The sequence below is a fragment of the Natator depressus genome, chromosome 26 (assembly GCF_965152275.1).
Source record: "Natator depressus isolate rNatDep1 chromosome 26, rNatDep2.hap1, whole genome shotgun sequence".
Lineage (NCBI taxonomy): Eukaryota > Metazoa > Chordata > Testudines > Cheloniidae > Natator > Natator depressus.
The window spans coordinates 10,157,865-10,168,409 of record NC_134259.1 but is presented as its reverse complement, the minus strand read 5'-3'; the positions used below and the strand labels follow the sequence as shown (position 1 = coordinate 10,168,409).

Below are 10,545 nucleotides of genomic sequence, written 5' to 3'. Positions count from 1 at the left end.
CTCGCCCTTATGTAGCACTTTTCATCAGTAGATCTCAAGGCACTTTACAAAGGAGGGCAGAATCCATTATCCTCATTTAGACTGAGATTGGACATGAAGAAAAAACATCTAACTATAAGGCTAGTTGCGCACTGGAGCAGGTTACCTAGGGAGGTTAGTGGAATCCCCATCACTGGAGGTTTTAAGGACAGGTTGGACAAACACCTGTCCGCGATGGTCTAGGTTTGCTTGGTCCTGACTCGGTCCAGGGGAGCTGGACGTGATGACCTCTGGAGGTCCCTTCCAGCCCGGCGCTGCTATGTGCTTTTATGGGGCTGATTTTCAGCACAACCGGTACCCAAGTGCCTCTTAGATATCAAGTATTCCAAAGCAGCAACAACACACGCTCTGTCTCTGTCTCTCCCTCCCCCTTTGTCTGGTCCTGAACTTTCCCATTACTTCTGGGATTCTCAGGCCCCTTTTAAAAGAAATTGACCAGAAACAAATCCCCATTTAAAAAAAGTAATAAATAAAAGGCGAATCAAAACAAGCAAAGGAGGACTTGTGGCACCTTAGAGGCTAACCAATTTATTTGAGCATAAGCTTTCGTGAGATGAAGTGAGCTGTAGCTCACGAAAGCTTATGCTCAAATAAATTGGTTAGTCTCCCAGGTGCCACAAGTACTCCTGTTCTTTTTGCAAATCCAGACTAACACGGCTGCTCCTCTGAAACAAAACAAGCAACTGTTCACCACTGCACAATATGAAATGCAAATAGCCTTTTCCAATTGCATATAGAAAACTATGAACAATTGAAGAAAAAGACAGATGCATTGAAATCAGAGAGAGCGCCAACCAATCTGGCTTGGGGACATAAGGATATATTATATTAGCATTGAGCGGGCACAACTGACATCAGGGCTAGAAGATGGACAGACATAGGGTAAGAGACAACACCTGGCTCGATGAGCTTACAAGCTACATGGGCAAGCCAGGTGTCTTTTTGTTTCAGAGTACGAGTGCCGCTATTCAACTGAGGGCACGTCATCACTAGCACCAGAGAAGAGGAGCTGCAGGGAAAGAAAGATAGTTCTAATCCATCCAATTTAAGAAATTCTTTCCTGTCCAGCAGAACAAGTTCGGGACACCAATGTTACACCAACACACAGTGGCACACAAAGCCCCACCACCCAACTATTGCGAGCAGCAGCTAGGAACAAAGAGTCAGTTTATTAAAGGAATTATATGATTGGTTTGCCTGTCATCGAAGGGGTCTGGACTCGAAGATTCAGGAAGTCCAGTCCAGTCCAATGTTCATCTGACTCTTTGATTCTATTCCCAGCTGGGCACCAACCTGGGCCAGTTACTTAGGCCAGAACTTAGACTCATAGACTTTAAGGTCAGAAGGGACCATTATGATCATCTACTCTGACCTCCTGCACAAGGCAGGCCACAGAATCTCACCCACCACTCCTGTAACAAACCCCTAACCTATGTCTGAGCGAGTGAAGTCCTCAAATCATGGTTTAAAGACTTCAAGGTGCAGAGAATCCTCCAGCAAGTGACCCGGGCCCCACGCTGCAGAGGAAGGCAAAAAAAACCCCAGAGCCTCTGCCAATCTGCCCTGGAGGAAAATTCCTTCCCGACTCCAAATATGGCGATCAGCTGAACCCTGAGCATGTGGGCAAGATTCACCAGCCAGACACCCAGGAAAGAATTCTCTGTAGTAACTCTCATCCCATCCCACCCCAGGCCATTGGGCATATCTACTGCTAATCGTCGAAGATCAATTAATTGCCAAAATTAGGCTATCCCATCATATCATCCCTTCCATAAACTGATCAAGCTTATTCTTGAAGCCAGATATGTCTTTTGCCCCCACTGCTTCCCTTGGAAGGCTGTTCCAGAACTTAACCCCTCTGCTGGTTCAAAACCTTTGTCTAATTTCAAGTCTAAACTTCCTGAGGGCCAGTTTATATCCATTTGTTCGTGTTTCATATCCATTTGTTCTTGTACACTTCTGGACGCTTGCAAGGTGCTCAACACCTGGATAGATCAGACCACTCAGGGTATATTTAACCTGCACATGAAGCCTGGGCTCTGACTCAGGTTTGAGCCTAAGTGCCAGTTCCATCCACACACACGTCAGCCCGAGTTGGGTCAACAAGCGCTCACGACAGAGGGCCCATGACCCTGCTGGAGGAGTGAGTCAGAGCCAGAGCTTCCTGCACTGAGCCCAAGAGCTTGTGGTAGCGCTAGTGTGAATAATCTGGAGCAGTGGCTCGCAACCTTTCCAGACGGCTGTTCCCCTTTCAGGAGTCTGATTTGTCTTGCGTACCCCCAAGTTATCCCTCACTTAAAAATTACTTGCATCAAAATACAAAAGCGTCCCAGCCCACCATTACTGAAAAATGGCTGACTTTCTCATGTTTACCATATAATTATGAAATAAATCCACTGGAATAAAAATATTGTATTTATATTTCCGTGTACAGTATACAGAGCAGTACAAACAAGTTATTGTCCGTAGAACATTTTAGTTTGTACTGACTTCACTAGGGCTTTTCATGTAGCCTGTTGTAAAACTAAGCAAATATCTAGATGAGTGGATCTACCCCCTGGAAGACCTCTGAGTACCCCAGGGGAACATGTACCCCTGGTTGAGAACCACTGACCTAGAGACACGCCCAAGCTAGAGGTAAGGACTCCCAGGATGGAGAATACACATCCCTGGGCAATCTGATCCCATAGTTAATTACCCACACGGTTCAAATATTCCACCTTATTCCCAGTTGGAAAACTCTTCAGTTTCCAGTTTATGGAGCTTGGATCTGCCTATGCCTTCGACATGGATTAAAACTCTTGCTCGCTCATTCCAACCATGCGTCAAACATCAGATGGCCATGACCCCTGGTCCCTACAGACCCGTACTGTGTTTGATCTGGGGTGAGACACAGCCCTGAGAGCCCCCAGCCTGGGGAGATCCTTTGGCCCAGATCCTCAAACGTAGCCAGGCCCCTCAGGGCCCGGGGGCCTTTGTGACTCTCCGCCCACGGTTTTCACAAAAGCTTTCTCTCTTTCCCATCACAGCCCCCCCCCCCCTCCGCCACCATCCCCAAATGATATTCCTGCAGCTAGTGCCTCTCCAAACCCACTGCCCCTGGGCGCTGGGCTTTTTTCCAGGACCCCCAGGCTCTATCCCCTTTGGCCTGCCAAGGTTTGCAATCCCAGCACCCCTCTGATGCTTGAGGTTTGCAATCCCAGCCTGTGGGAGGCTCTCCGAGCCAGCCAGCCACCCTCCTCCTCTGTCCGAGGCTGATGACACTCCAAACTCGGGCAGCTGCTGAAGCCGCTAACCAGCTGCGCATTGTCTGGGCGGGCCCCCAGGCTCCTCCTCCCTGCTCCCCACCGAGCCGGGCGGGGCTGGAGACACCAATGAGGCTGCGGACCGGAGCCGCCCAGCCGCGGCTATTGGTGCGGGGGGCTCCGACCCGCCGCGGGGCGCCGGGAGAAGGGGGAGCCAGGCCGAGAGAGGCGGGCGGGGTCTGCAGCCGCTGCGCCGCCTCCCCTCGGCCCGCGGGCGGCGGATGGAGGCGCGGGGTGGGCGCCCGGCGCGGGCACCGAGCCGGAGCAGCGGGGCGGCTGCCCAGCGGGGCGGCTGCTGATTGCCCGGCCCAGCGCACGGTAAGGGCCGCTCGCTCTGCAGCCGGGGCCGGGGCCGGGGCTGGGGCTGGGGAGGTGGGTAACAAAGGCGGGCCCCTTGGCAGGGGAGCCCGGCCCCGGTCCCGGTCCCTGCTGGCGGGCTGCAGGCTGCGAAGTGGAGCAGCCGCCTGCGAGGCTGCTCCCACGTGGCAAGAGGCATCCGAGAGCCGGGGCCGGGGGCTGCGCTCCGTGCGGGGTGCCCTGGCGCAGCGGATGGGGTGGGAGGCAGGATGCCTGGGTTCTGCTCCTGGCTCTGGTGGGGGTCTAGGGATGACAGCAGCAGGCTGGGAGAGCAAGAGGTCTGGGCTTCTCGTCCCAGCTCGGGGAAGAAGTGGGGTCCCGGAGTCAGGACAAGGCGTGGAGACCCCGGGGGAGTCTGCTGCAGCTTTGCCACTCGGTATCTGCTCTGGAGCAAATTGCATCGTCTCGGTGTCCTTCTCCTTCGCCATCAGCATGGGTGGTTGGGTAACTTCCCCCCCTGCAGCCTGCTTTTATTGACAGACTCCAGTTCCCTTTGGACTCCGCTCTGTAGGCCAGGGTGGGGAGAAGGATGCTGAAAGAGGAAGAAACTGGTTCCTGGATTTCGAGAGTCTTGTTTTCAGTGGGCATCAAGCGACGTTGACATAAGAAGGGCCACACTGGGTCAGACCGAAGGTCCGTCAAGCCCAGTATCCTGTCTGTGACAGTGGCCAATGGCAGGTGCCCCAAAAGGCACAAACAGACAGGTTATCATCAAGTGATCCATGCCCTGTCACCCAGTCTTCACTGAGCTGTTCGGTGTGTCAGACTTTCTGTTCTCAGCCCTGATTTATGGGGAGGTCAGAGGCACTGGAGGGAGATTAGGTCAGGAGCTATTCAGTGGGTGTGCCTGTACTGAACTATTCAAGTATACTGTGTCAGTTTCTTTGGAGGAGGAAGAGAGGCAAGGGCTTATGGGTTTTCACTGATGTGCTCCTCCGTCCCAACCCATATGAATTTCAGCAGTTGTTTGGGCAAACGGTACTACGCTGTCGCTTTGAAAATCATAAAAACCTGCTACAATCGCAATCTTTGAAAGCGGGAGATGGCAACGGTCCGGAAACTTTTTTTTAAACGATAGAGGGATCTTTATTTGCCCAGGTGCTGTGTTTATGTGAAATATGTTCCAATCGAAAGCCCCCTGAGGCCTGCAAACCTCCACTTTTCCCCTTCTGCCCATAAATCAATTTTTGCAAGTTTGAGACTTGTGTGGGTAAGACAGACTCGTGTGCCTTAACAAAAGAAGTGTGCACAAGCACAAAAACGGTAAAAAGTCATTAACTTAATCATTCATAGCTCTTTTTCAAGTCAGAAGGAGCCATTATGATCATTTAAAGCTCTTGGCTTCTGTAACGGATGCCTTAAATTTACTTGTCATGATAACATGGCTCAGAATAATTACCTGTGTAGTGAGACTGTTAACTAAGTGCTTACAGGGGGATTTCACCAGGTCATCTGCACCACTTAAAGATGTAAGAGATGCCCAGGCCTCATGCTGACCCCTTGGACAGGGCCGGCTTTCGCCCAAATCGACCTGCGTGAGCTGGTTCTAATGCTCGGGAAAGATGCTGTGTGGGCTGGAGTCCTGTGTCAATTTCCAGAGCAGCTGCTGCCTGGGGAGAAGCATTACCTTGGGGGAAAGGGGTAGGACCTCAGCCAGTGCATCTCCATGCTGGCATGGTGACATCTTGGTGAGAGGCTAGTTCAGTCTGTAGTCCTGGACCTCTGCTGAGATCTCTCCTATGGGTGTAGCCCCGGGGAGGGGACTGGATTGAAACCCCCAGCTCATTTCCTGTCGGCCACAAAGAGCCATTTGATGGCAACTGTTTCTAGTCGGGCTGGCTTTGAACCAGTGACCTAGGGGTGAAGAGTTCAATAGACCCCATTGCTCTGACCCGTCCCACTTAATTTCCCTGCGTCTCATCCCGAGGCCTTCCTACCCTTTGCCTCTAACCTCGACCTGGCTTCTCTCCATTTCCCCTGAGCAGGACCCTTCCAGGCAATATCCACTTGGGAATAAGATCCAGGGCCTCGGCAGGGCTTTTTAGTGCCCAGCGTCAGAACAGGTGGCATGCGTTCCCCTTTCCAGCCGCGTTGCAGGGCGCAGTACCCGGCTTCCAGCAGGACAGTGGCTTTAGCCTTCTCCTGCTAAATTGGATACTGGGTTCCCGTTATAGGACTTGCCCTGTGGGCTTGGGCCAGCGGTGCTTACAGCAGCCGGGCTAGAGGTACCGCCGTTGCCTAGGGCAGCCGTTCTCAGACTGTGGGTTGGGATCCCAGCGTGGGTCGCGACCCCTTTTTACTGGGGTTGCCAGGGCCGGCTTAGATTTGCTGGGGCCAGGGGCCAAAGCCTGAGGGCGTCAGCCTTGGGCAGTGGGGCTCAGATTACAGGCCCCCCTCTCTGGGGGGAAGTGGGGCTTTGTTTGACATCCCCCAAGCCCCCCAGCAGTGAGGCTCGGGCGGGCTCAGGCTTCGGTCCCCCCTTCTGGGGTCGTGAAGCAATTTCTGTTGTCAGAAGGGTGCAGTGAAGTTTGAGAACCCCTGGCCTAGGGCATGTGAGAATTGCTGGAGTGAGCACCTGTTTGTGAGTAAAGCAGCCTTAGTTAGGACAGGGATGGAGGGGGCTCCATGTGACCATTTATGTTGCAAGGGCCTGAGACCATTTGGGCAGATTGCCCTCACCGGGTTGTGGGTCATGGGGTAGGGAGGGAGTTGATAAGTCTCAGGGTGGACTCAAAAGCGCAGAAATATCTGTTGAACGGGGCGTGTGTGGGGATTCACACTCAGGCAGCTTTTAGTGGTGGCGATGTTGTTCTTCCACCCGAAGCTGCTATGCACGCATCTTTCAGACATACCTGGCTCTCTCCAAAGAGCAGAGCGATCTCCTTATAGCCAAGGGAGTTAGCTCTGCACGGTTAGCTGGTGGGAACTGGTGCTGAATGTCCCAGCTTTGAGCCGCACCGATGACCCACAACGATGGCTCCTTTTTCAGACCCAACAGCTTTAGGAAGTCAGTCCAGGGCTTCCGATGATGCTTTGACGCTCTTTCCTGACTCTTAACATCCTGCTTTCCGGCCTCGGGGTGGCCTCTGAGGTTTCTGGCTGTCTGCAGACGCAGGAGCACGACCTTGGGGTCAGTTTCACTTAGTTTGTGTTTGGAGGGTGTTCTGCGTAGTCATTAGGGGATAGGAACTTTCATTTTAAATCAAAACTTCGATCTGCACGTGGAAAGGTGCGCCGTGTCTGCCCCTAGGAATCGCTCTGAGCCAGCTCTCCCTGCCCATCAATTAGCATAACTGCACTGGTGCTACGCCCTAAGTGTACGGAGCAGGTGCCAGGTTAGCAAACTACAGCAATAGGGCAGTCCCCGGCCACTCATGAGAGCTGTTCCTGCCACAAGGCCTCAGGTTCTACAGGACGGGATGAAACCCCCCACCCCCCCAGCTCTCCAGAGAAACTTCACTTCTCGCTGTTGCTCAAGGTTTCTGTCAGGTTCTGGGCTAACTCCCGGAAGCGTCCCCTGTCATCGCAGCCTTGTCACTGCCGTCACTGTTGCAACGGCTTAGGGTGCCCTCCAGATGGGCAGGCCCAGCAAGAAGCTTACAGGCCCAGCTTTCTTTGAGACTGGAGCACGTGTGTGTTGTATCACCCTCCCCGGGCACCCCGGTGCTGTGAGCGGGGAGGGTGTCGGGCTGAATCCGAACGCAGCTGTCTGGGAGCACAGGCTGCCGGAGAGTATTTTCTTGCACTGTTTGCCAGCACACCGGGATGAGTCAAGTGGCCATGAAGGAACCCGGCAGTCTGGGTTTTGGTGGGGGTGGCTGCAGCAGTCGCTTTGCAGAGCAGATGGGTTTGTCAGGACCAGGGAAAAATGGTCTGAAAAAGATAATTTTAGGGTAGATTGCATTTTGGTACAGTCAGCCCTGAAAGTGACTTTAGAAACAGATCATGTTGAATGACAAGCCTGCTAAATCCTGATATTCCCAACCTTCTGTGGGTGCGGGAGGCATCGAGTTTTCTAATTGGTTCAGGAAACCTCCTATAATTTCATACTTCTGTGTAGTCCCCTTCCACTAAAGCTTTGAAAGGACGTTGCAAAAAGTAGGGGATTCTTCTAGTGTGCATGCGGGCCAAATAGTAATTAAATATGCTCCATTTTTAATGGTTGGGTAAACTGAGGCACGGTGCAGTTACCTGACTTTGCGCAAGGTCACGGAGAGACCTGCTGGCACCGCTGATGAGAGAACACTGGCAGCTGAAGATGGTAAAGTTCAAACTGGACAACAGATTCGCGTCTTTCACTGGGAGGGTTAGCCGCCGGAATGGCTTAACAAGCAGTGTAACAGATGCTCTCTCTCGGACTCTTTAAATGAAGTTCTGCTCGAGTTCAACCCTGACTTACACGGTTTACTGCAGCAGTCGCTGAGGGAAATTCTGCAGTTTGTGTGGTCTCAGAGGTCAGACTAGATCGTAACGGTCCCTTCAAGCTTTAAAATCTATTTATCTGTGCAACCCAGGAGTTCTGACTCTGTCCTGTGCACTAGCCACTACATCCTGCTCCGTCCACAAATTTGTTGATCTCAGCCATCCCCTTGCCTTAGGTGGCCATCTCCGAGACCAGGGAGAGGAGGTTGGCCGACGGGGTCTCCTGTGACTGTGGGGCCTATTTCTCCGCTCACACATCCGGGCGGAGTTCCTTTGGGTGGCGTCCGTTGGCTCCCTTGACACCTTCGAGGAGCGGTGGGCGCTCTCCGGGGTTCTCTGCTCGGTGTCCCCGTCAGGTTCCCTTCGTTTAGCCCTGTGACCTCACTCCCCTCCCTGTTCTATCTTTAGTTGTCCCCCCTACTCATTTGGAATCCCAGACCTGTGGATACTCCCCTGAGGCTGGGGGGAGGTCCTTTAGTAGCGCGTGGGCGGATCGGTCGGCTCAGAGGCATCTTGTTGAGCCGGCGTTTATGAAAATAAAGCAATCGTTGCAGGTAATGCAATTCTACCGATATGTATTGCTTGGTAAGGACAGCCTCGGGGATTCCTTGATCAGCTGGAGGTTTCTTGTTAGCAGCGTCTGCTCAGAGCTTTAAGTATCAGATCTGACTCCCTTTTAATAACCCAGACTCACGGCATCTCTTGCTGCACCAGTCTTCATCGGTTCCTGTGTCTCCTTTGTCCCGTCTACTCCTGCACCATACAGGTTTTCTTTATACCTGCGAGTAAGGGCACGTCGTGTGTAACAGCGTGAAAGTGACCCCTACTTGTGTCCTCTTTGCACACTTCAGTTGCTCGTTCAGAACGCTCCGTCCGGGTGGCCCGTCAAACGGCGTTAAAGGGAGACGAGCAGAAAGGCCGTTTGGCCTGATGACGCAGCAGCCGGAGAGTGGTGGAGCAAATCGTGCTGAGGGCTTCGAGCATTCTCTCTGGCCATCGGGACTAAAGTCAGGTTTAACATCTGGGGGGTGTGTGTGTGTGGAACCCTAGACTGGAGTGTAAGCGCCTCATGTAGTAATTATATAGCATAAGGGAAGGGGGGCATTCTTAACATGGGCCTTTTGGTGCTACTATGATCAATGTTGTTAATAAAATCCTCCTTTAGGAGGCTGTGTTCCTCACTGGCAGAGGGATTGACTCCTTGCTTTATGAGGTTTCTTCCTTAAGCTTCTGTGATCCTAAAATCTTGATAAGATAGAAAATCATCCGATTACCTCCCCCCACTCCCCTCTCTGTGAGACCTACAGCGACATTCATTTCTATTGCTTTTGTTTTAATTCCCCAAATGCCACTGTAGTTACAAACTAACACGGCTACCCCTCTGAAACCAGTATCAGCAAAAACAACGAGGCGTCCTTGTGGCACCTTAGACGCTAACAAATTTATTTGGGCATAAGCTTTCGGGGGCTAGAGCCCACTTCATCGGATGCATGGAGTGGAAAATACAATAGATCTTTTCATATATGCCTGCTACTGAATTTTCCACTCCATGCATCCGATGAAGTGGGTTTTAGCTTATGCCCAAATAAATTTGTTAATCTCTAAGGTGCCACAAGGACTCCTCGTTGTTTTTACTGTAGTTGCTATGGGCTTGCGCCACAAAAGGACTTATTCCCAAGTGCCACTTCAGTTCCTAGGCCACAGGGTGAGACAATACTCCTGACCAGGTCTAAATAAGAGCCTTTTTGCTGCACCTCTTGAGGGTTGTTTTGTGCATTGACTTGTCGTGCTTGTCAGGTATTGATCTTGTTTATATTGAGCTGCTCGGACCATCTCTCCGGGGCAGAGAGTGGAAAAGCTCTCCTGTTTGCATTGTGGATGCTGGAAGTACTGGCTCACTTCTGTGGGTGAGCTCTGGTGCTGATAATTTTTAAAAGGAGATCAAACAATCCCTACGCATCAAGGAAAGTAAGCCTTGCCTTGGGTGTGAGGCTGTCAGCGTCAGACGGCCGAGCCCCTTTCTAGAAACCCTGCATGAGGAACCGTGAATCTGCACAGCAGACCCAAAAAAGGAAGAACTGGCAGCTCTTCATCTCGCTTAGGAAATGGAGATGGTGACCGAGATGAGGGTGTCAGAGAAGGCTTAAGCAGCTTGTCGCTTCAGATCTAGCAGCCAGGCGATAAACAGGAAGTTGGAGCTCAATCAGAAGCAAATCTTCCATCTGAGAAACTGAAGACACCCTGGCACGGCTGCTGCACCAGCTTGAAGTTGTTTTCACAGAGGGGGGGGCTCTTCCCGTACATTTTGAATCATAAGGCAGGCAAAATACACAAGCGTAAGCCCATTCACCTTCTAGAAATTCATTCATAATGTAACTTTTTCAAGGGAAGCCAGAGGTTTGGGCTCTCCCTCTCCCGTTGT

General features: G+C 52.0%; 1 protein-coding gene across 1 annotated transcript in view; it reads left to right on the top strand.

Annotated features, from left to right (window-relative positions):
• The first annotated feature begins 3,563 nt into the window (after window positions 1–3,563).
• RASSF2 (Ras association domain family member 2) overlaps window positions 3,564–10,545 on the top strand; it is a 47,443-nt gene continuing 40,461 nt past the window's right edge. Inside the window, exon 1 of the mRNA XM_074939944.1 lies at window positions 3,564–3,662. The gene's annotated coding sequence lies outside the window, so the exon portion shown is untranslated. The remainder of the gene's footprint in view (window positions 3,663–10,545) is intronic.